The 21,903-nt window shown below is 36.7% G+C and overlaps 1 pseudogene; it reads right to left on the reverse strand.

Annotated features, from left to right (window-relative positions):
- Positions 1 to 18,803: 18,803 nt before the first annotated feature.
- Positions 18,804 to 19,788, reverse strand: LOC118620389 (annotated as a pseudogene).
- Positions 19,789 to 21,903: the final 2,115 nt, after the last annotated feature.

The raw sequence follows: 21,903 nt of genomic DNA on the forward strand, positions 1-21,903 counted from the left end.
TTCATAAGCATATAATTCCACAGAATAAGGTCACCACAATGATATAAGAAATAAAATAAGAGACAGTTACATTATATAGTGACATTTTGGAAAAAATATGTGGAGTCTTTTCACTTAGCCTTGATTTTAACAGTTTGTGATTGCTTCTGTGTAAACATTTCTAAGTTTGGAACCACCTTCAGTGAGTTTTCATTTAAGACTAAGCTGAAAATATGAGAGTATTATCCAATTTTAACCTTTAATTAAAGATTATGTGATGCATGAAAAATCCTAGGCGTCATATAAGACTTGTTTCTTTGGGAAGAAAATGAAGGAACAGAAATACAGGAAAACACAGTAATGCCTAAGAAAGCATTTAATAAAAGTGACTTAATATTTCTGTTACCGATTCCAAATTCAGTATTTCATGGAGGATGGCAGGTCCTGAGAAGAGGCAGGAAATTAGAATTTCTTAAATGGTGAAAGTAGAGATTTGAATCAACTTTTAAAGCTATAGCCACTGATATAGCCTGCCTAATTTCATGACACCAAACAAATTCCCCATAAATGGCCTAGTTATATTCTAGGAAAGACTAGGGTAGGTTCATGGAATCTTGGCCAGATAGTCTAGGAAAAATTAATCACTTATTATATGGGAACCATGATTCTTGGAGACTTTAGATAGTATGGTGTTAACAAATTTGTAACTATGTCTGGTGATGAATATTAACTAGGTACAAATATTGAGTCATTATGCTGAACACCTAAAAGTGATATAATGTTAAATTATATAATGTTAGGTATTCAACTAGAAAAAAAAAGAAATCAGTCTGTCTGATGGGATTAATATCCCCATTCTGCCACTTACCAAAAGTGTGACCTTCACAAGTTTACTGGGATTTTATTTGCTCTAGTTTAGTACTGTGAAAAAATGGAAATGGTAGGAGAACCTATCTCATGAAGTTATTATAATGTTTAAATGAGTTAACATAGAAAAACTGAGACCACTATCTGAAATATAACAAAGACTCCATAAACATTAGATACTATATCATCATCATCATGTTGTTATTAATATGTCATTATGACCAACACTTCTCTGTTTTTTTGCACCTTTGCCTTTGGAGTTTTCATTTTGCTCAGATTGCTTATTTTATTCTGTCTTTCTTAGTCATTATTTTCCCCCTTTATTTTTCCATGTTTTTTTCCTCCTCCATCTATCTTTCCTCACTTCCTTCCTTTCCTTTATAATTCTACATTATAAATTATTTTATTTTTTAATATGTTTTTATTGATTTTCTTAGAGAGAGAGGAAGGGAGAGAGAGATGGAAACATAGATGTGAGAGAGAAATATCAGTCGCTGCCTCCTGCACACCCCATACCCAGGATTGCAGCCCAGGCATGTGCCCTGACCAGGAATCGAACCAGGACCTCTCAGGCCATGATATGACGCTCAATCCACTGAGCCACACCAGATGGGCTGTTTTTAATTATTTTAAATTTAATATTTGATATGCACAAAAAAATAAATATTATTTATAATAGGCTGTTAGGTATAATGAATAATCATAAATTAAACACTCTCATACCCACCACTCAGGTTAGGAGATAGAGCATGATCAGCATACCTTGAAAGCCCCTACTTGCCTTGCCCTGGTTCCAACAACCCCAATCCTAATTTACCGTGAATTCACTAATATTGTGGACTTCCTATTTATCTCTAAATACTTTCTATCTCCTATATCTGTAGCCTTTATCAATGTATTATTTAATATTGCATGTACAAAACTTTATACAAATGGAATTTTACTGCATATAGTCTTCCGTGTCTTATATTACCCCTCAACCTCCTGACTCCAAGGTAGACTTATGCTAAATTTAGTTAAAGATCTTTTTTTTTTTTTTTTTATCCTCACCCGAGGTCATTTTTTGTTCAGATAGAATGGGAGGGAGAGAAAGGAAGAGAGAGAGAGAGAGAGAGAAACATCGACGCGAAAGGGACACATCAAGTGGCTGCCACCCGCATGACCAACCAGGGCCAGGGACAAACTGCAACCGAGGCACATGCCCCCAGCGGGAACCGAACCCGGGTCTCTCGGGACCGCAGGCCGACGCTCCAACCGCTGAGCCAAACCGGCCAGGGCTTAAAGATCATTTTTATTGCTAGCTAATATTTCAGTCACCACAATTATTTGAACCATTTTATTGTTGATAGACTTGTAGTTGCTAATTATTTATTCTCACAACAGTGCTTCTGTGAACATTCTTGCACCTACTTCTTAGTTCACATGTTTGATAATTTTTTTAGGATACAATTCTAAGAATGAATTGTTGGGTAGTTGGGTATTTACTAGATAATGCCAAATTATTTTTCACAGTAGCCATTATGCTTTACATTCTAACTAACAATGAATAAGAAGATAGGTTATTCCAGAGCCTCGTTTACACTTAGTATTCTTCCTCCTTCCACCACAGCAAAATCTTGAAATTTATCAGGAATTCAGGGCATCAGGGCCTATATAATTTTGATGGGCCTGAAAACATGTACTGTTTTATCATAATAAGTTAACAGTTTCATCTTTATAGCTTTTAATATTTTTATAACTTTGGTAGATGAGACTATTGGAAATAATAGTTTGCAAAAAGTTAACTATTTAGTACCCTAATTCGATATTCAAAGACATGAGAGGAAAAAAGGATATAACACAATAGGCTATTATGGCTAGAGAGTTGTAAACATATCACACTGTATAAAGATATTGACAAGCTGGAGGACATATTTTACAGAAAGATTAGGGATCAAGGATACAGAGATGAAATCTATCTGCCATGAGACAAGCCAGCAGAGCTTGGTAAGGAAGCTGACTTATCCCAGGCAGTTTGCATTCTATGGTTCAGCAAGTCCAATGACAATGGCATAAAAAAAAAATCAAATGAAATAATTTGTACTTTCCATTAAAACTATATGCATATATGTTTCTAATAAATAAATACATGACAAAAACAAATCTATTTCCCTATATTTAATATTTTTAAAAATAGAAATTCCTGTTATTTCCAATGTTAAAAGTATAAACTTTGGTCAAATAAGCAAAATTTTGAGGACTCTTGGTCTTTTGGAATTACAATATAAAATACTTCCTATGGAGAGAGTTAAAGTAGATACAGATATATGGGGGTGGGGGTCAAAGACTGCTTGGAAGCAAGAAGTCTTGCAAAAACGATCAGGCCCACAAAAATTCCATTTGGGCTGCCAAATTTGCATTAGTCTTGCCCACAGTTTGAAATGTCACCCCACCCTCTCTCTGCCATCTGCACTAACACCTACTGATTCCTATGTCGCTAGTCTTAGAGAACAGAAGCATCTGCCTATGACAGGCACATTCAGAATGGCCCCCCAAACACAGATTCAAATAAAAAATTAAAAAATATATTAAAGAAAAGTCAGGATATATATTTCTTTTAGAGTCAGAACTTTACCATCATAAGGTTTTTCAAGCTGAGTTATTTTCCCCTGACTTCTTCCACTTTACAAGCATGCAAAAAAGAGCAATTTCATGATGAATCTAAGATCACTTTGATGAATTACTGACAAAGAATCTGTACAAATTTCTTCACTTGTTGCTAATAAAATAATACAGCTATTTTCACTCACGATTTCCCATTTTTTAATTTATTCACTCAATACATAGTCCAAGGCCATAGAGTGAGTGATAATGTAGAAAATCAATAAAATATGTTTTCTCTACTTCTGAAGACCATGATGAAGAGTATTGTTATTTAATTGAAATATAATGTGTGGAATATCTGAAAATCTTACATTTTCTAGTAACCAGGTAAAAAAAATAAAAACAAAAAAATAATTTTAATACTATACTTCATTTATCTCAATATATTCAAGATATTAGCATTTCAATATATAATCAATATAAAAATTTTCATTGTGATACTTTGTGTTCTCTTTTTGTTTCTACTTTCAAAAGCTAGAGTATATTTTGCCTTTATTGCACAACTCAATTTGCACTAGCCACATTTCAAGTGTTCATTAGTCACATTGGGTTAACGGCTACTATGTTGGACAGTATAGTTCTAGCAGATGATATTCATTCATTAGTCCAGAGTGAGAGAAATAGCAAATACATAAATACAATGCAACCAAGGTGCAATAAGCATGATGAGAGGTATTTACAGAAAGCCCAGTTAATCTTAAGAGCCTGGAAAAGTTTTCCAGAAAAAATTTAGGCCAAGGATAAGCAGGAATTATACTAGCAAAAGAGATAAGCCCAAGGAGAGAGCGAGAGAATGTCCAAGGCCAAGTGAACAGCATGTGATATGTTGAGGCTCTAAATAGGTCCAGTATAGAGAAGCATATGCAATACATATGGCAATTATTTATATATGATGGATTAATGTTCAAGAGATGGTGGTAGTAGGGGCAAGAAATGAATCAAAAGAGCACCACTGGGACCAAATCATAGGGGCCTTGTTTATCAGGATCAGAATAAACTATGCCATAGATTATGAGCTGCTGTTGAAGAGTAAACCAATGCCATGATCAGGTTGGCACAGTAGAGCCATTTCTCTGCACTGAAGAGGTACTACCAGAGGGCAGGACAACTGCAGACAGAGATGCTATGTCAGGGGCTCACAAGAGTCTTATTTGACTCTTGTCTGGTTATTTGGCATGTGGATAATCATGGAGTCATAGACTTCTGCTTGTTTTCATGTATTAGTGAGGTTGGGCTGCCATAACAAAATATTATAGAATGGGTAGCTTAAACAACAGAAATTTGTTTACTCAAAGTTCTGGAGGCTAGAAGTCTAAGATCACGATGCCAGCATGGTTGGGTTCTGGGAGAATCTCTCCTTCTGGCTTGTAGATGGGCACCTTCTTGCTATGTCTTCATATCAGGACACCAGTCCTATTGGGTTAGGCTTTCACCCTTATGAAACCATTTAGCATTAATTACCTCCTTAAAGACTCTTATCTCCAATATAGTCACATAGGCAGTTAGAACTTCAACATCTGAATTTTGGGTGTGAGCAGAATAGGACACGTAGCCTTAGTCTCTAAGTCCAGACTACCTTAGCTCCTGGAAACCACCCTGTTCCCTAACACAGGTAATGCTCAAAAAAAGTCCAAAAACAGAATATCAACTTCAAACCAGCCTCAAATCTCTATATATTTTCCTGCAGAAACCTATGAACTGGGTCATTACATTTTTTCATATACCAAGTAATCATATTCTAGGTACCAGAGTCTTGTAAAACAAAGAAAAGTGTTATTGTTTGATCCCTATATTCTTGCCTTGGTACTTCTAGGACTTTTGCCTTTTCTCACCTTCCAATTCCAATGAAATCCTGTCTTTTGATAACAGAATCCAGTATCTTAGAAGCTGGACACATGTGGTATCTTATCATGTTTACAATTCATTGTTTGTATATGATGGATTTTCAGGTTCTGACTGGGTTCTAATAAACCATATACATTGATCAAGATCTATCTTCTATGCCATCTACTTAGTAAAGATTTTTCTTTTATTGGCAAAGATTTATTGACATGTTTTAACTAATACGTTTTTAGCCCTGGCCTGGTTGCTCAGTTGGTTGAAGCATCATCCCATACACCAAAAAGGTTGCCAGTAAGGTTGCAAGATTGATTCCCAGTCAGGGCACATATCTGGGTTGTGGGTTCAATCCCCAGTTGGGGAGCATATGAGAGAGAACCGATTGATGTTTCTCTCTCAAATCAATCTCTCTCTCTCCTTTCTTCTCTCTCTAAAAAATAAAATAAAATCATTAAACATATCCTCAGGTGAGGATTAATAATAATAATATTAATAAATAAATCTTTATTGTCTAAATGTTGTCTTATATTTTCTGTAGTAAGACCTGGTTGTCAATGAAAAAAATTATAAAGAAAAGTTTTCAGCATTAGGATAGGAAAGGTAGATGTTTGCCCTCCTTTGGTAGTGGTCATAAAGGAGCTTGCTGATTAAAGGACATTTGATCAAAGACCAAGCTATAGGATCATCAAAGGGAAAAAGGTTCCATGGGGTGCATTCTTAGGCCCTAGTGCAGGTGCTCTTTATTTTGGAAGAGGAATAATCATGACCCAGTGAGATTGCAGAAGAGTGAGCAGCATTTGGTGAGTGCATCAGCGAGGTACCCAGGGACCAGAAGAAGTGGAGCCTCCTAGGCCACAGTGAGAGATGATAGTATTGCAAGTGCACTGTAACTTATTGTAGGGTTTAAGCAGCAGAGAGACATAATATGACTTATATCTTGAAAATATCATATTGACAGGTGTGTGTGTGTGTGTGTGTGCGCGCGCGCGCACGCAGAAGAGATTTAAAGTTGGCAAAACTAAATCAGGGATACCAGTTAAGAGGCTATCAGAATTGCCCAAGAAAACAGATGATAATGGCTTAAAGTGGCAGTAGTGGAAATGGGTGGGAAGCAACCCATTTGATTGTATTTTGAATTTAGATATGGTCAGACCTGCTGATGGATTTGAAATTGTGTATTGGTTTAAGAGTGGAGTCAAGATTGATGTTGAAGATTTTAAGCTGAACAGTTTGGTAAGGTGAACATTTATTGAGATAGAAAAGATGGGGAGGAGCAGGTTTGGGATAAGGAATATAGCAAGATTTCTATTTTATATATGCTAATTTTGGGGGAGTATGCTAATTTTAAGATTCCAATTTGTCATGCAAGTGAAAATGTTGAGTAGGCAATTGGATATGCTTGTTAGAGTTTAAAAATGAGATTTGGACTAGAGATATATATTTTTGGCAAAAAGGTAGTGTATACTCAGATTTATCCACTGTTCTCTGGATCCTTACTGGCTTCAAATGTGCTGTGGTTGCTCTATCATGTTTCTATTGGGATGGGCTATGACACTGTCATCCTGTTGATACTCTAAAGCTCTTCATTGCAGGCATTTGCACTTCCATTGTGAAAGACTTCTAAGTGTCTACCTTTCAAACAGTCTTTCATTGTCCAGGGGTTCCTCCACCTAAGCACCCCTTTCCTTCACTCCTTGGAATGGATCATTTAGAATACTTCTCCAATAACCTTTCAGCCTCTTCTATAATCTATCCAGGAGAATGAGCTACTAACTTCAAATATCTTTAATTTCCTCAGATATTGTCTTGATACTTCTGCATTCTTCTTTACATTCATATACTCTCATTGGGAAGGGGAAAATTATTTTCCTTTTTCTCTCTTAGAATTTCTCCCAGCTTCCAACCCTAGAAACCTCTCTAACCCAACCACTTCAATCAGTGGTAAGACTCACTTGTTTCTGTACCTTGCTGCAGATCTAAACACTCCATCTGGGAGGGCTGACATCTTAGTATGCTTATGGAGTTTAAAATTTTTAGAAAATCCTTTTCTCTTTCAAAATCATCTGAGGTTTAGGCAATTGTCTCCCAAGACACCCCCTCCAAATCTTATTTTTATTTTATTTATTTATTTATTTATTTGTTCAGATAGAGTGGGGAGAGAGAGAGGGAGGAACATCGACGCGAAGGGGACACATTCAGTGGCTGCCACCCGCACAACCCAACCAGGGCCAGGGACAAACAACAATCGAGGTACGTGCCCTTAGCGGGAACCGAACCCAGGCCGACGCTCTACCGCTGAGCCAAACTGGCCAGGGCTTATTTTTATTTTTAAAAGATGAACAGTTATTTCTTTCTCTTTCTTTAACATCCCTAATTCTCACCTCGCTTCCTCCATCCACACGCAAACAATTGATTGGGAGAATATTACATAGCATAGAAAGATGAAAAAGAAAAGCATATTAACATAATTCAAAGGATTATTATATCTATTACATGTGTGAGCATGTGTGAAATATTCTTATTTTTTTAATATATTATAAGCTCAATTGGACATTAATTTTGTTTCACTTACTTATTTCTTAACTTAAAAATTTTTACTGAGTACCTAGTATAGTCAAGACACTATCCTGGGTGCAGTATAAGTAGGAATGAACGAGACAGATGAGGTGACTGGTCTCGTTGAGGAAAGCGCTAGGAAGAGAAAAAGAGGACAGCGGGATATGTATTATAGCAGTGAGAATGTTTCCTACCTCAAGTTACAAAAAAAAAACCCAAAAACCCAATAAATTAAAATACTGGTCAGTAAGCAACATTGATTAGCTCATATAACATGATGCCAGATGCTAGAAAAGCTCCAGGATGATTAATTCAAGAGCTCAGTTACATTATCATTTACAGAAATTCTTTCGTCTTTGTTATTTTCAGCATGTTGGCCAGTCCTTTTTTCCTGCATATACTCAGGACTACAAAATAGCTGAGAGAAGCTCAGGTATCAGATACCCCAGGGTAGTAAAAGAGTCATTCTTTTTAAGAGATAAACATTCCTAGAATTGCAATGACTTGCCTCTCACCCAAAGTTTCCTATAAATTGTATGATAGGTTTATGGCTAAAATGGTCAACCGGCAATAATCTGAGATAATGCTTATTACTTTAAAATAATCAAGAGTCATGCCTTGGGCCTGGGAAAGGTCCAGTCTCCCTTGACAACTCTGTTCTAGGGGACATGAATAAAATCAATATTCTGTTATCAAAGAAGAATGGCTGTATGATAATCCACTAAAGTGTTTGCTGCATTGGTTTGGAAGGAGTGGGAACTTCGAGAAATCTCTCTGAGACAAAATTGAACTAAGATGCAACTGTGGGAAATCTGGTGGGGGGGAGTATTGTAGGCAAAGTGAAGAGCAAGTGAAATGGATCCAAGATAGGAAAAAGTTTTATGTGGTTGAGAAACATAAGAAAGACAGCATGACTGAAGTTCAGAGAGTATCCTGGAGAGTGGCATGAGTAGAGGACCAAGAAGTTGGCGCTAACTAAAGCCACAGGGTCTTGTAGGCCACTGTAAGGAGTTGGTTTTATTTCTATTGAAAGTTGGATGTCATTGCAACTTAAGCTTGGGAAAAATTTAAGCCACTTAAAATGTTAATTCTGGTTGCCACTGAGGCAAGAGTAAAAGCATTTAAGAAGCTAATGTAGTAGAACAAGCAAGAAATGATAATAACTAGGACAACAGTAATGTATTAAAGATTATAAGAAGGAACTAGATGCCAGATTTATGTTGGGATAATGCTAACATGACTGACTAATAGATTGTTTGTCAAGGATATGGGAAAGTGGAAAAATAAACATACTTTCTGAGTTTGAAGTACGAGCAAATGAGTTGATATTTGTGGGGAATTCTTGAGGAGAAACTGGTCTTGTTGGGCTGTAGAAAATTAAGAGGTGTTTTTTTCTTGGACCTGTTCAGTTTTTCAAGCCAATTAAGTCTTAGTAGAAATATAAATAGAAAGTTGGATATATGAGCCTAGAGATCTGGACAGGCTCGTCAGCTGGAGATACAAATTAAGTAATTATAATATAAATAAGTTTTAATTCTTGGGACTGAATTAGATCACCTGGAAAAAAAAAATTAGATGTAGAAGAGGGCTAAAACCTTTATCCAAAGGCACACAAAAATGTATGGTTTTGTAATATGAGTCAAGTTTAGCAAAGTAGCCTAGAGAAGAGCTACCAATAGCTTTAAGAAAAATCAAGATATTGTGGCATCTTAAACATCATAGAAGGTAGTCCTTCAGGATTTAGAGGGCGTCGACTTTGTCAGTGCTGCAGAGTGGTGGAGTGAGAGAAGGATTTGGGGTTGAACAGTGACTTTAGCAAAATGGAGGTGGTTGATGACCTTGATAATAGCCTTCAACACAGTCAACTCTCTATAAAGAGTTGTTGAGTTAAAATATTCTGGTCTGTCTTATTTTTTATCTTACTATTGTCCCAAACTCCAATTGTGATTGATATCAATTGTTGATTTCTGTACAACTTGCTAGAGAGAAACTGATGGCCTTTGTTCGGGACTGTCTTCCTAAGGATGTTTGTATAGGGAACAATCTTTAATGATGAAGATAGCCATTCCCTCTGTTGTATTTAAATAAATATAATGTCGTCTTCTGGGAAAAAGGTCAGTCAGATTTACTGTTCATTATAAAGGATTCGTTCCCTAAGCTGAAGATTCCTCTCTAATTATGTAATGCACTGTATGTATGGGTAACATCTGTTTTTCTTCAAATGCTGACACTCTGGTATCAGCTAATACAATGAGGAATAAAGTCCTTTGTCTTTGACCCAGGAGTCTCATGTCTTCTATCAGTAACTATGAAACTGTTGCAGGCCAACTTTTTAGCTTGCAAGTATAATATAATTTCCAGTCCTTCACAAGACTTGATATATCTGAGTGATCAACCCCAAAGATAATGAAAACAATGATTTCTTTCCAGATTGTGGCATTTAGCTTACAATAAGTCTTCCATTACATTAAGTTTTTGCATTATGAAAACTTATAGAAACTGCGTACTTTCAAGCCTTAACTAAATGACTTGACTGCTATTTCCAGCTGACGAGCCTGTCCAGATCTCTAGGCTCATATATCCAACTTTCTATTTATATTTCTACTAGGATGTAATTGGCTTGAAAAAAATAGCTGTTACTTGTAAACTTTTGGTAAATAAGGTATCTTGAACAGATATAGAGTATATATTATAATGGGATTTCTAAATCTTTCTACAGATTTTACCAAATTTTGAAGTTTATATTCTACTTTTTTTTAAAAAACTAAAAATATAAATGAAATCATGATGTTTTATAATTGACATATTAGTTTCTGCAAAGAAAAAAGTGCTGCCATTCTGTTGTAACAAATATTACTTCAATAATATATAACTAGTTCTGTGGGATTTGACTGGGGCATCCTCTCACTCACGAGTTGCTCTTCTTCCTGCAATTCGGGACACCTGTTCACATTCCCCTACCCCAAAGTCAAAGGCCCCTGGCACAGTCCTGAAGGTCCTTGAGTTCTCCAGAATCACAAGTGGCCCCTCTTTCCCGACACATCCCCTATGGTCTCTTATAAAGCCAGAATTTTATGTTGCTGACAAAACCCAGCTTAGCAGGTTTAGCAGGGACGCAGGAAATGCTAACAGATGGGTGTAGAACTACTGGAGAAAAGGGATGAAAAGATGAGACTTACTTTATTTCATGTTTTTTATAATAGATAACATGTTAGATGAACTCTTCCAAGATCACTGTTGACTGCAGGTAACAGAAACTGTGGAAAGCGACATCTCAAATAAGGGGGTATACCTATAAGAAGAGTGTCTGGAAAGTAGAGGAGATTCCTAAATGGCAGAAGATTGAATGGAAGCTGCACTGACCTTCTCCCAGGACCAAACTGGAATTACAACTACACTATAGAAAAAATCATCCTGAAGAACCAACTAAAGACTAGCAGGAGAGAACCCTCATAACCAAGGATGTAAGAAGGAGCCCACATTGAGACTGCCACTCACCTTGAACTCTGGCAGAGGGAGGGCAGAGTGAACTAGTGCTGTCTCTGGAGACTCTGGGGTTCTTGTTCTAGGGAAAGTACTGGGAAGACTACTGCCTGGATGCCTGTGCTGAATCATTACCCCACACTGCAGAAACCATCTTTCTCAGGCAGAGGTTTCCCATCAAAGCAGCTTTAGCCTGGGGAAAAGCAACTGCCCCACCCATTGGAAATTCTCTCGCTGGGTGGAGTTTACATCTGGCAGAGGACTACAATCTGATGCTCATTAAGTGACTGAGACTAACAGTCAGCCTGAAGGCAGAGGAAGATCTCTGGGTGCTTTGAGTCTTTGCCTCTCCTGCTCCTCTGCCTGGGGATTATAAAAGCAGACCTTGGTGTTCAGGTTGGTCCTTTCCATCACATCCAGTCTCAAAAGAGGGAGCCATAAGCAAGAGATCACTGATATCCACAGGGCGATTTTGGCAGGCTCCAAAACCTGTTGAGGTGAACTGTGCTTCACATGATAGGAAAGGCACAGCAGCAATCACTGTCAGCCAGCCTGAGGATCAAGCCCACACATGAATGGGTTAATAGCAATCAAGATTCCATTACAACAGGAGAGCCCACACAAAGTGCACAATGGACATTACTAGAGCACCTAGGTCTGGTAATCAGGGTGCCACAGATCACTTTCTACACAAGACCATCCTACCTAGACTGGGAGTCATAGCAGATATATCTAATACATAGAAATAAACACAAACAGGCAGCCAAAATGGGGAAACAAAGAAACAAGCCCAAATAAAAGATCAAGAGAATTCTCCAGAAGAAGAGCTAAATGAAATGGAGATAAGCAATTTATCAGATATAGAGTTCAGAGTAATGATTATAAGAATGCTCAACAACATGAGAAAAGATATAGAAACAATGAAAACAATCAATTGGAAATAAGAATGACATAGCAGAAATAAAGAATTCACTGGAAGGAATAAACAGCAGATTAGAGGAAGCCAAGGATTGGATCACTGAATTAGAAGATAGGGTAGAGCTCTGGTCAGTTTAGCTCAATCAAAGAGTCATTGGTTCGATTCCTGGTCAAAGGCATGTATCTGGGTTTCAGGTTCAATCCCTGACTCTGGTCGGAGTCATACAGGAGGAAACCAATCGATGTGTCTCTCTCATCTCCATATTTCTCTCTCTGTATTTCTCTTTCCCTTCCTCACTCCCTTCCACTCTAACTAAAAATCTATGAAAAAAATTCTCAGGTGAGGATTAAAAGAAGAAGGAGGAGGAGGAGGGGGAGGAGGAGGAGGAGAAGATAGGGTCAACAAAAAAAATCACTCAATCAGAGAACAAAAAAGAAAAAACATTTAAAAATTGAAGGAGAGTTTAAGAGAGCTATGGGACAATATGAAACATAACAACATCCACATCATAGGAACACCAGAAGAAGGAGAAAGTGAGTGAGGGTTAGATAAACCGTTTAAAGAAATAGTGGCAGAAAACTTTCCTAACTTGTGAAGGTAAAGGTCACACAAGTTCAGGAAGCACAGAGAATCCCAAGCAAGAAGAACCCAAAGAAGCCCATACCAAGACACATCATAAATAAAAAGCCAAAAATTAAAAAAAAAAAAAGAGAGAATCTTTTTTTAATTGATTATTTTTTTTAGAGAGAGAGATAGAAACATTGATGTGAAAGACATCAATTGGCTGCCTCCTGCATGGCCCCAACTGGTGATCAAGCCCATAACCTGAGCATGTGCCCTAACCAGGAATTGAACCCAGACCTCTCAGTCCATGGGATGATGCTCAATCCACTGAGCCACAATGACCAGACCAAAGAGAGAATCTTAAAAGCAGCAAGAGAAGAACTTATGTGTTACCTACAAAGGAGCTCCCATAAGGCCATCAGAAGATTTCTCACAGAAACACTATAGGCCAGAAGGGAATGGCATGAAGTATTTAAGGTAATGAAAAACAAGACTGCTCTATCCAGCAAAGCTATCATTCAGAATTGAAGGTGAAATAAAGAGCTAGACAAAAAAAAGCTAAAGGAATTTATTACCACAAAACCAGCACTGCAAAAAAATGTTAAAGGGATTGCTATAATAATAAGAAGAAATATAGAGAAACATAGGCATAATTGAATAAAAATGGCAATAAATAAGTACCTATAATAATAATCTTAAATGTAAGTGGATTAGATGCTCTAATAAAAAAACATAGGGTAGCTGAATGGATACGAAATCATGATCTATATTATACTGTCTACAAGAGACCTACCTGAGAACAAAAGACTCACACAGAATGAAAGTGAAAGAATGGGAAAATTCTTTCCTTGCAAATGAAAATTTAAAAAAAGCTGAGGTAGCAATACTGATACCTGATAAAACAGACTTCAAAATGAAGTCCATATCAAGAGAGAAGGTCACTAAATAATATTAAAATAATCAATCCAACAAGAGAATACAACCTTGGTCAACATATATGCACCTAATACAGGAGGACCAAAATTTATTTTAAAACTTCTGGAGGACTTCAAGGGAAACATTAATACAATCATAGTAGGAGACTTTATCACCCCACTGACAGCATTGGAAGGATCTTCTGGACAAAAAATCAACAAAGAAACAGAGACTTTAAATGACACTCTAGATCAGGTAGATTTAATGGATATTTACAGAACATTTCACCCCAAAGCTGCAGAATATACATTCTTCTCAAGTGCACATGGGACATTCTCAAAAATAGACCACATGTTAGGACACAAACTAAGTCTCTACAAGTTCAACAAGATTAAAATCATGTCAAGCATCTTCTTGGATCACAATGGCATGAAACTAGAAATCAATGACAAAAACATTAAAACACATGGAGGCTAAATAACATGTTATTAAATAATGAGTGGGTTACCAATGAGATCAAAGAAGAAATAAAAAACTTCCTGGAAACAAATAAAAATGAACACACAACAACACAATGACAATAAGACAGAACACTACACTTTTTGTTTTAGCTTTTATTTTTTTTTTATTTTTTATTTTTTTTATTTTTTATCCTCACCCGAGGATATTTTTCCATTTTTTGTACAGATAGAGTGGGAGGGAGAGAGAGGAAGGGAGAGAGAGAGAGAGAAACATCGATGTGAAGGGACACATCGAGTGGCTGCCACCCGCACGACCAACCAGGGCCGGGGACAAACTGCAACCGAAGTACATGCCCTTAGCGGGAACCGAACCCGGGTCTCTCCGGACCGCAGGCCGACGCTCTAACCGCTGAGCCAAACTGGCCAGGGCTGTTTTAGCTTTTAAAATGTTAGGAAAATGTATGGTTACCCTGTAGAGACACTTTGTCTGGCTAACTTCATGAGAAATTCACTTTGGTTTGTCTTTTCATGAGTAACTGAGCTGCATCTAAATTTAGCTATGCTGTGAAATTGAATCCCACTTATTAAACGATAAGTGGCATTTATTGATAAGTTTAGGGATAAGCATGTTAACGTACACAATTCCTGTTAGATGCAACATGCCAATTTATTCTGCTTATTTTTTAAAAGATCAGCTGTTTATACAGATAAGGATGAGTTCAAGTATGTTACTTTAAGTAAGAAAAATTTAGCAATACAAATTATAATATATTTAAAAGTCTTATTAGTCTAGGGAACACCAGAAGTAGTCTTAAATAGCAATAGGATATAATGTTAATGATAGTTTAAAGAAAAAAATGTCTGTCATAGCAGCTGGTAACCGTTGTGCTCAGACTCTTCATGCTGTTGCTGTTGCTTCTCATTCAAACACAGAAGTGACTGATGTCAGTAAAAATAGTTCTCACTGTCTAGTTGGTACTGGATAAAGTTCCTAGTTATCAGCCAAATATCAAGAACTGCTAGATAATATATCTGTTGCTGATAATTGTCCATTCACAGCATTACCACTAAAGTGTAGCTTTAAAGCTTTGAAATTAGAGTAAAGTCAGCACCTCATTGGAGTTGATTTAAAACAAAATTCTCAAGGTTGGTTGGTAATAGTAATCAATCATTCCTAAAACTCAAGCTGGCTCTACAAACATAGAGTCATAAACACGACTACCCATAAAGGAAAAAATGATATGGAAATTTCTTTGGGCACTTCTCAGTGGGTTCAAAAGAGAAATTATAATCAATTTGAGAAGAGTAAATAAAAGTTATTTCACTTAAAGATAAATATAATCTAGTTACCTTCTGTTACCATATCAAGTTAGTACAGTTTTATTTTTTATTTTCTCCATGCTATTAATTGCACATGACTTATTTATTTTATCCTGAAAGTTTGCACCCCTTAATTCCCTTCACCTATTTAACACCTCCCTCCATGCCCCCACCCCAACCTCAGTTTGTTCTCTGTATCTTTAAGTCTGCTCCTGTTTGGTTTGCTGATTTATTTTTTAGATTCCGTGGATAAGTGACTCTGCTCTCCTGATTATATTTCGGTGCCTCAATCCAAGATAGCCGGCCTTTGATTTCTTTATTACCAACTGTAAGTAAAAACACTTTAGTACTGTTCGTCTGGCTTTCTCTAGGGAAATCTTGGCCCGTAGCTTCCATTTTCATACACTTACTCCCCTTCAGCTGCTGTGACTCACTCTCATTGGTTTTATGCCATTGTAGTCCCGTTATACCATTATAAACAGAATTGTCCATTCACAGCATTACCACTAATTGATGACATATGGGTGCATATTTATATTTATATGTTTACCTCTCTTGATATTATGGGCCATTGTTATACTGAGGTCAACAAAGGTTAATCTATATTATATTGTTAAATTATAGATAATCAGATTTCTAAAATGCTGATAAATAAATAAATATATAGCACCTAAAACATTGTTATTCACTTATGGAAATTTATGTAAGTGCTTTTTCAAAGTTAAATTATTAAAAGAATTTACTAAATTAGAAGGTAGAAAGTTATCTTAGCAAACCTGTTTATAATTTAGTAGGGCCTTTTAATAGATAATCTAACTTTTAGACACCTTGCTTTTAAATTTCGCTTAATTTATTTGTAATAAATTAGAATATAGACAACATTTTAATTCATGTATTTAATTTACCTACCATTATTAATTTTTTTTTTATTTTGAAGCAAATAATTCATTCAAGTTAAGATTTATACTTTGAACATACATGCAGGCATTCTACATCTGTTTCCTACCATGTTAAATTAGCTTTCTTTTTTTTATTTTTTTTTTTGAATGTCACTAGACAATCAATTAAGCAAACTTTTACTGAAGCTTAAATTGTGGTACAGAAATACATTTCAACTGATTTAAGTCCAACACCACCACAAAGAGAGAAATTATGGCATAAAAATTTTTCCTCCTCTCTAATATACTAGGATTAATTTAAAATTACTGTTTAATCTACAGTTGTATTTTTCTAGGTTTGTTTCATACAAATTTGTATAGTTTTTCAAAATTAGAAATATTAAATGTATTAGAAAAAAAATTAGACCTCAAGCCAACACATGTCATCAAATCTACTGGGACACTGTCCAAGAAAATCCACTTTGAGCATTGGTCCTCAAAACAGCACCAAACATTAGGTACAGTGTGCTAATTACAGAATCAAACTGATCCACTGATTGAGAGCTTCCTTCAATGAAACTTTGTCCAGAGTCACAAGAGGAACCCAGTTTTTTTGTTTTTGTTTTTGGTACGTGCCCCTAGTGGGAACCAAACCCGGGATTCTCTGGTCCGCAGGCTGATGCTCCAACCACTGAGCCAAACCGGCCAGGGCCCTCCAATGAAACTTTGAATCAAGACATGCTTAAAATAAAAGTCAAAAGTGATCCATCCACTTGATTTCAAACCAAGTAGATTTTAAGTTTAGAAACACTAAAAAAAAGTGTTTCCTTTATAAATATGGAAGGAACAAAAACATCACTGCATCAAGCCACAAAGAATTTTTTAAAAAATTGAGGACAAGAATACAAAATTTAGTTAACTTTGCAGTTTTCTAGGCTGCTTAAATCTCACAGTATTTGCAACTAGAGCTAAAAATGCAACTCTTGAAAGCCCGTATTTCTAGTCATTTCCTACTGACCGTTTTGGATTCTGTACATTATGTTTTATGGACAGCATTCTGCTTCACTGTGTTATGTCTAAATAACATGAACAGTTCTTATTCTGGTCATTTACTTGATTCTCCGAAACCGTGGTGAAAGAACCACCACCAGTAAGAGGAACACAAAGGCAGAACACTCTCATAGGCATCACAAAGTCACAGAACTTCAGGCCACAAGATGGCAAAGACACTGGTGCTGCTTTTGAATTAAAGTTTATGGTATATTATTAATGGAAATTAATGGAAGCGGCTGCTAAAGTAAAAATTAAGGTGAATGATCTGATTTGACTTACTGAATCCAGTACAACCTTTATCTGAAATCTCCTTGCTAATAAATTTAGTGATACAATTTTTCCTATTACTACTCTGCAAGCGAGTAAAAACATGGTCCTCATGAGAAGCTAATCTTATTTACTGGAGAGCACAGAATGGCATACAGTTCCCATATAGTTCTGCCAGTATATTCCAACATTAATCTATGTGCCTTCCTTGCTAATCAACACTAGAAGTTTACTTTTGTCACTGTCTTCTAAAAGAACCAATGCCAATAAAAAAAAAAAAAAAAAGCAAACTCCTTTGACCTTAAAAGAAAATTAAGCCTAGGATTCACTCCCTTTCCTGCTCTGGGGTATAAGACTGGTATAAACCCACAGTGTAACAGTGTATTGCTTTTTTTGGGACAGGGTTGAGGAGATACCACAGTGAGGAACAAAATCAAAGGAATACAAGCTCAGGAAGCAATAATGTTAAAATAGTAATACACAAAAGGGTTAACTACAATCACTTTCTAAGAGTATTTGACTTGTGGAACAAAAACTTTAATTGCCATTGCAAAAAACATCTATATGAGGTGGAAATTGGTTTCAATAACATTAGTAGAGAATATGTTCTAGAAATTGGAGGTAACTGGATGTAATATCCTGGCAGCAATTTAACAGAACAGTCCCAGATGGTTAGGCTGAGGCCAAGACCTAAGGAGGACGAAAGCCTTGTCTGTGGGGAATTTTGGATGATACCTGGAGAAATATTATACTGTGCATAAACCAAATTGAATTGTTGTCACAAGTGTTGTCAAGTTTCATATAGTAAAAGTTTTTTTCTACATACACTTCAATTTCACAGCAAGAGTGGCATAGAATACCTAAACACAGAAGAGAGCATTCATGCAAAATATCTAACTCCTTGATATAATAATGAATACAATTCAAAATGATGACACTATCATTACACTTAGGGCTTTCTGCAACTACAAGGTGGTGGTTATGGAAAGCATGGACCCCGGTATTAATATCCAAAAAAACAGCCACTACCTTCTTTTATTTGTGTTTCCTTTTTCTTAATCAACTCTGCTGTTGATGCTGCTTCTTAGCAAAACTGGTAATCATTGAACATAACCCTCTGGCAATCAAGACGTTTAAAAACTTCAGTCTTCTGAGGGGAAGAAAGCACTGTGAGACATTTAGAACTCTGGTTTACTAACAAGGTGGTCACAAATTTTCCTGGCTTGAAGACTTCCACAACTTTCCTGTTCAGGTCATCAGAGGTGGTCTGACTTAAGTTTGTTTCAAAGCTAATATAAGAAAATTCCGGTTCTGGAGTGATGCGAATAATCCAATAAATTCCATCCAATTTCATGCCATTCATTGAATACCCACAAGGATTGAACATTGTGGCATCAATGACAGAACCCAGTATCAGGTCACGAATTCCACTCTCACAAGTGACATCTTTTGCAGTCACACCATCTTTCATGTAGAACTGGTCCCTAGCTGCTGGGTCAAACTCACTCATCAGAATCTCCAGGGTTTGATCTGGCTGACTGATTACCCTGTCTGGGAAATCCAAAGTATACAAGTACCAACAGTCAGAATTCATACTCCCCATACAATATGCGGCTCCATTTGGGAAAATGGCATTAAGAAACTATTTCTTCCTGGAAATTCCGGTGTGGGTGCCCTTGGTGAGAAGGCTTCATAAAATTCTTACAAGAATAAAAGAAGCTTTGAATTGAGACAAACCCACTGTAATCGCTAGCAAGTTTCAACAGGGGAACCAGTGCTTTCAGCAAGACGGCGGTACCACATGTCTTCAAAGTGAAACGTCTCTTGGAGACATACATGCTACTCTCACTGAGTACATAAGCTTCCTACTTGTCAGTTCCTGTCACACTAAGATCGAACATTGCACATTCTTCAAAAGTATGCCCCACTCGGATCTTGGGATGGTGCAAAGACCCCCCGATCCTTGATTTGTGTCGGGTTGCTGCCTAGAGAACCAAACCTCCAGCAGTTTCTCTGTCCCTTAGAAAAAATGTGCAGCTTCCATCACCGTGTGACTAGCGAACAACCAACACCCACAGAAAATCAACTACATTTGATTCTCTTCTCCCGCCGCTGCTGCAGATTGTTCCAGCTGTTCCAGGTTCCTTTTTTTTTTTTTTTTTTGCTATAATTTTATATTAACTTCTTTTTAAAAAAAGGATTAATAAAATTTTCCTGGCTTTTTTGGTTTGTGTGAGCAAAAGTTGAACGTGAGTCTGTTGGAAATAGAGGCAGATACAGTTCAGTCTCTTGTAGTCCACTGCTTCCCAGTTAGCAGAGCGAGCTAATGTTGCTGGCTATGCTGTGGAAGCCAAATTAGCTTTCTTTTCAATTCCTACCTAGTCTGCCCTAAACACTACTATATATATAGAATTAATTTTCTTATATTACAGCCCTTATATCATTCTTCCAATGGAAAACATTCAGTGAGTCCAATTTTCTATTAAACCAAGGACAAATGTCTTAGACATTCAAAACCCTCCATAATCTGAATCCAACTCTTTTGCAAACCTTATCCCCTTTTATACTCTTTCATGGAATATAATAACTAATAGATAAACTGTAAGCTTTTTTTTTTTTTGGCAAAAACATTCAAGCATTTAATTAGAATTTACCTTCTTTAAACAGTAACTCTTAAATTCTTTGATTATTCTATGCACTTATTATAAACTGTCACATGCTTCCTTTTCATCTCTTGATACGTATTTTCTGATCTCTGATTTTGAGGTAACACTAACCATAGCAATGATAATGAACACACCACTGCACGTTTTCTAATTTGCAAAATGTCATCTAATATGTGAATCTTTTAAAAATTTATCTTTATTGTTAAAAGTATTACAGATGATGCCCTGGCCAGTTTGGCTCAGCGGTAGAGCATTGGCCTGTGAACCAGAGTCGTGGTTTGACTCTGGTCGAGGGGACGTACCTCAGTTGTGGTTCAGTCAGGGTCCTGTGGGAGACAACTGGTCGATATGTCTCTCTCATGCCGATATTTCTCTCTCTCACTCTTTCTCTCTCCCCCACTCTATCTGAAGATGGAAATGGAAAAAAGTATCCTTGGGTGAGGATTTAAAAAAAAAGTATTACATATGTCCCATCTTCCCCCCCCCCCCCCAGTGACTCCCTCTACCTTGCTCTGGTACCCTCCACGCCTTCACTGCATTATTATCTTCTTCCATGGGTTATGCATATAAGTCTTTTGGGTAATCTCATTTGCCCCTCCCCCCTTCTCTCTGAGATCTGTCAATGTGTTCCATGCTTCCATCTCTCTGGATCTATTTTGTTAGTTAGTTTACTTTGTTCATTAGATTTCACATATAGGTGAGATCATGCAATACTTGTCTTTCTCTGACTGGTTTATTTTGCTTAGCATAATATTCTCCAGGTCCCTCCATGCTTCTCAAAGGATAAGAGATCATTTTTCTATAGCTACATAATATTCCACTGTGTAAATATACCACAGCTTTTTTTATCCACTCACCTACTGATGAACATTTGGATTGTTCAAGATCTTAGCAATTGTAAATAGCACTGCTATGAACATAGGGGTGTACATATTCTGATTGCTGTTTCAGGCTTCTTAGGATATATTCCTAGAAGTGGGATTACTGGGTCAAATGGCAGTTCCATGTTTACTTTTATGAAGAAACACCATATTGTTTTCCATAGTGGCTGCGCCAGTCTGCATTCCCACCAGCAGTGTACTAGAGTCTCCTTTTCTCCACATCCTCACCAGCAATTGTTGTTTGATGATTTGGTGATGGCAGCCATTCTTGCAGATGTGAGGTGATACTTGTCATTTTAATTTGCATCTCCCTAATGATTAGTGACATTAAGTATTTTTTCATATGTCTCTTGACCATCTATCTGTATGTTCTCTTTGGATAGGTGTTTATTTAGGTCCTTTCCCCATTTTTAAATTGGATTGTTAGTCTTCCTTTTGTTGAGTTGTATGAATACTCTATATATTTTGGAAGTTGACCCCTTATCAGATGAATTATTGGCCAATATGTTCTCCCAAACAGTGGGTTCCCTTTTCATTTTTATACTGATTTATTTTGCTGTGCAGGCAGGAGCTTTTTTTTTTTTTTGATGTAGTCCCATTTGTTGACTTTTT

The sequence above is a fragment of the Molossus molossus genome, unplaced genomic scaffold (genome assembly GCF_014108415.1).
Source record: "Molossus molossus isolate mMolMol1 unplaced genomic scaffold, mMolMol1.p scaffold_m16_p_7, whole genome shotgun sequence".
NCBI classification, from domain to species: Eukaryota; Metazoa; Chordata; class Mammalia; order Chiroptera; family Molossidae; genus Molossus; species Molossus molossus.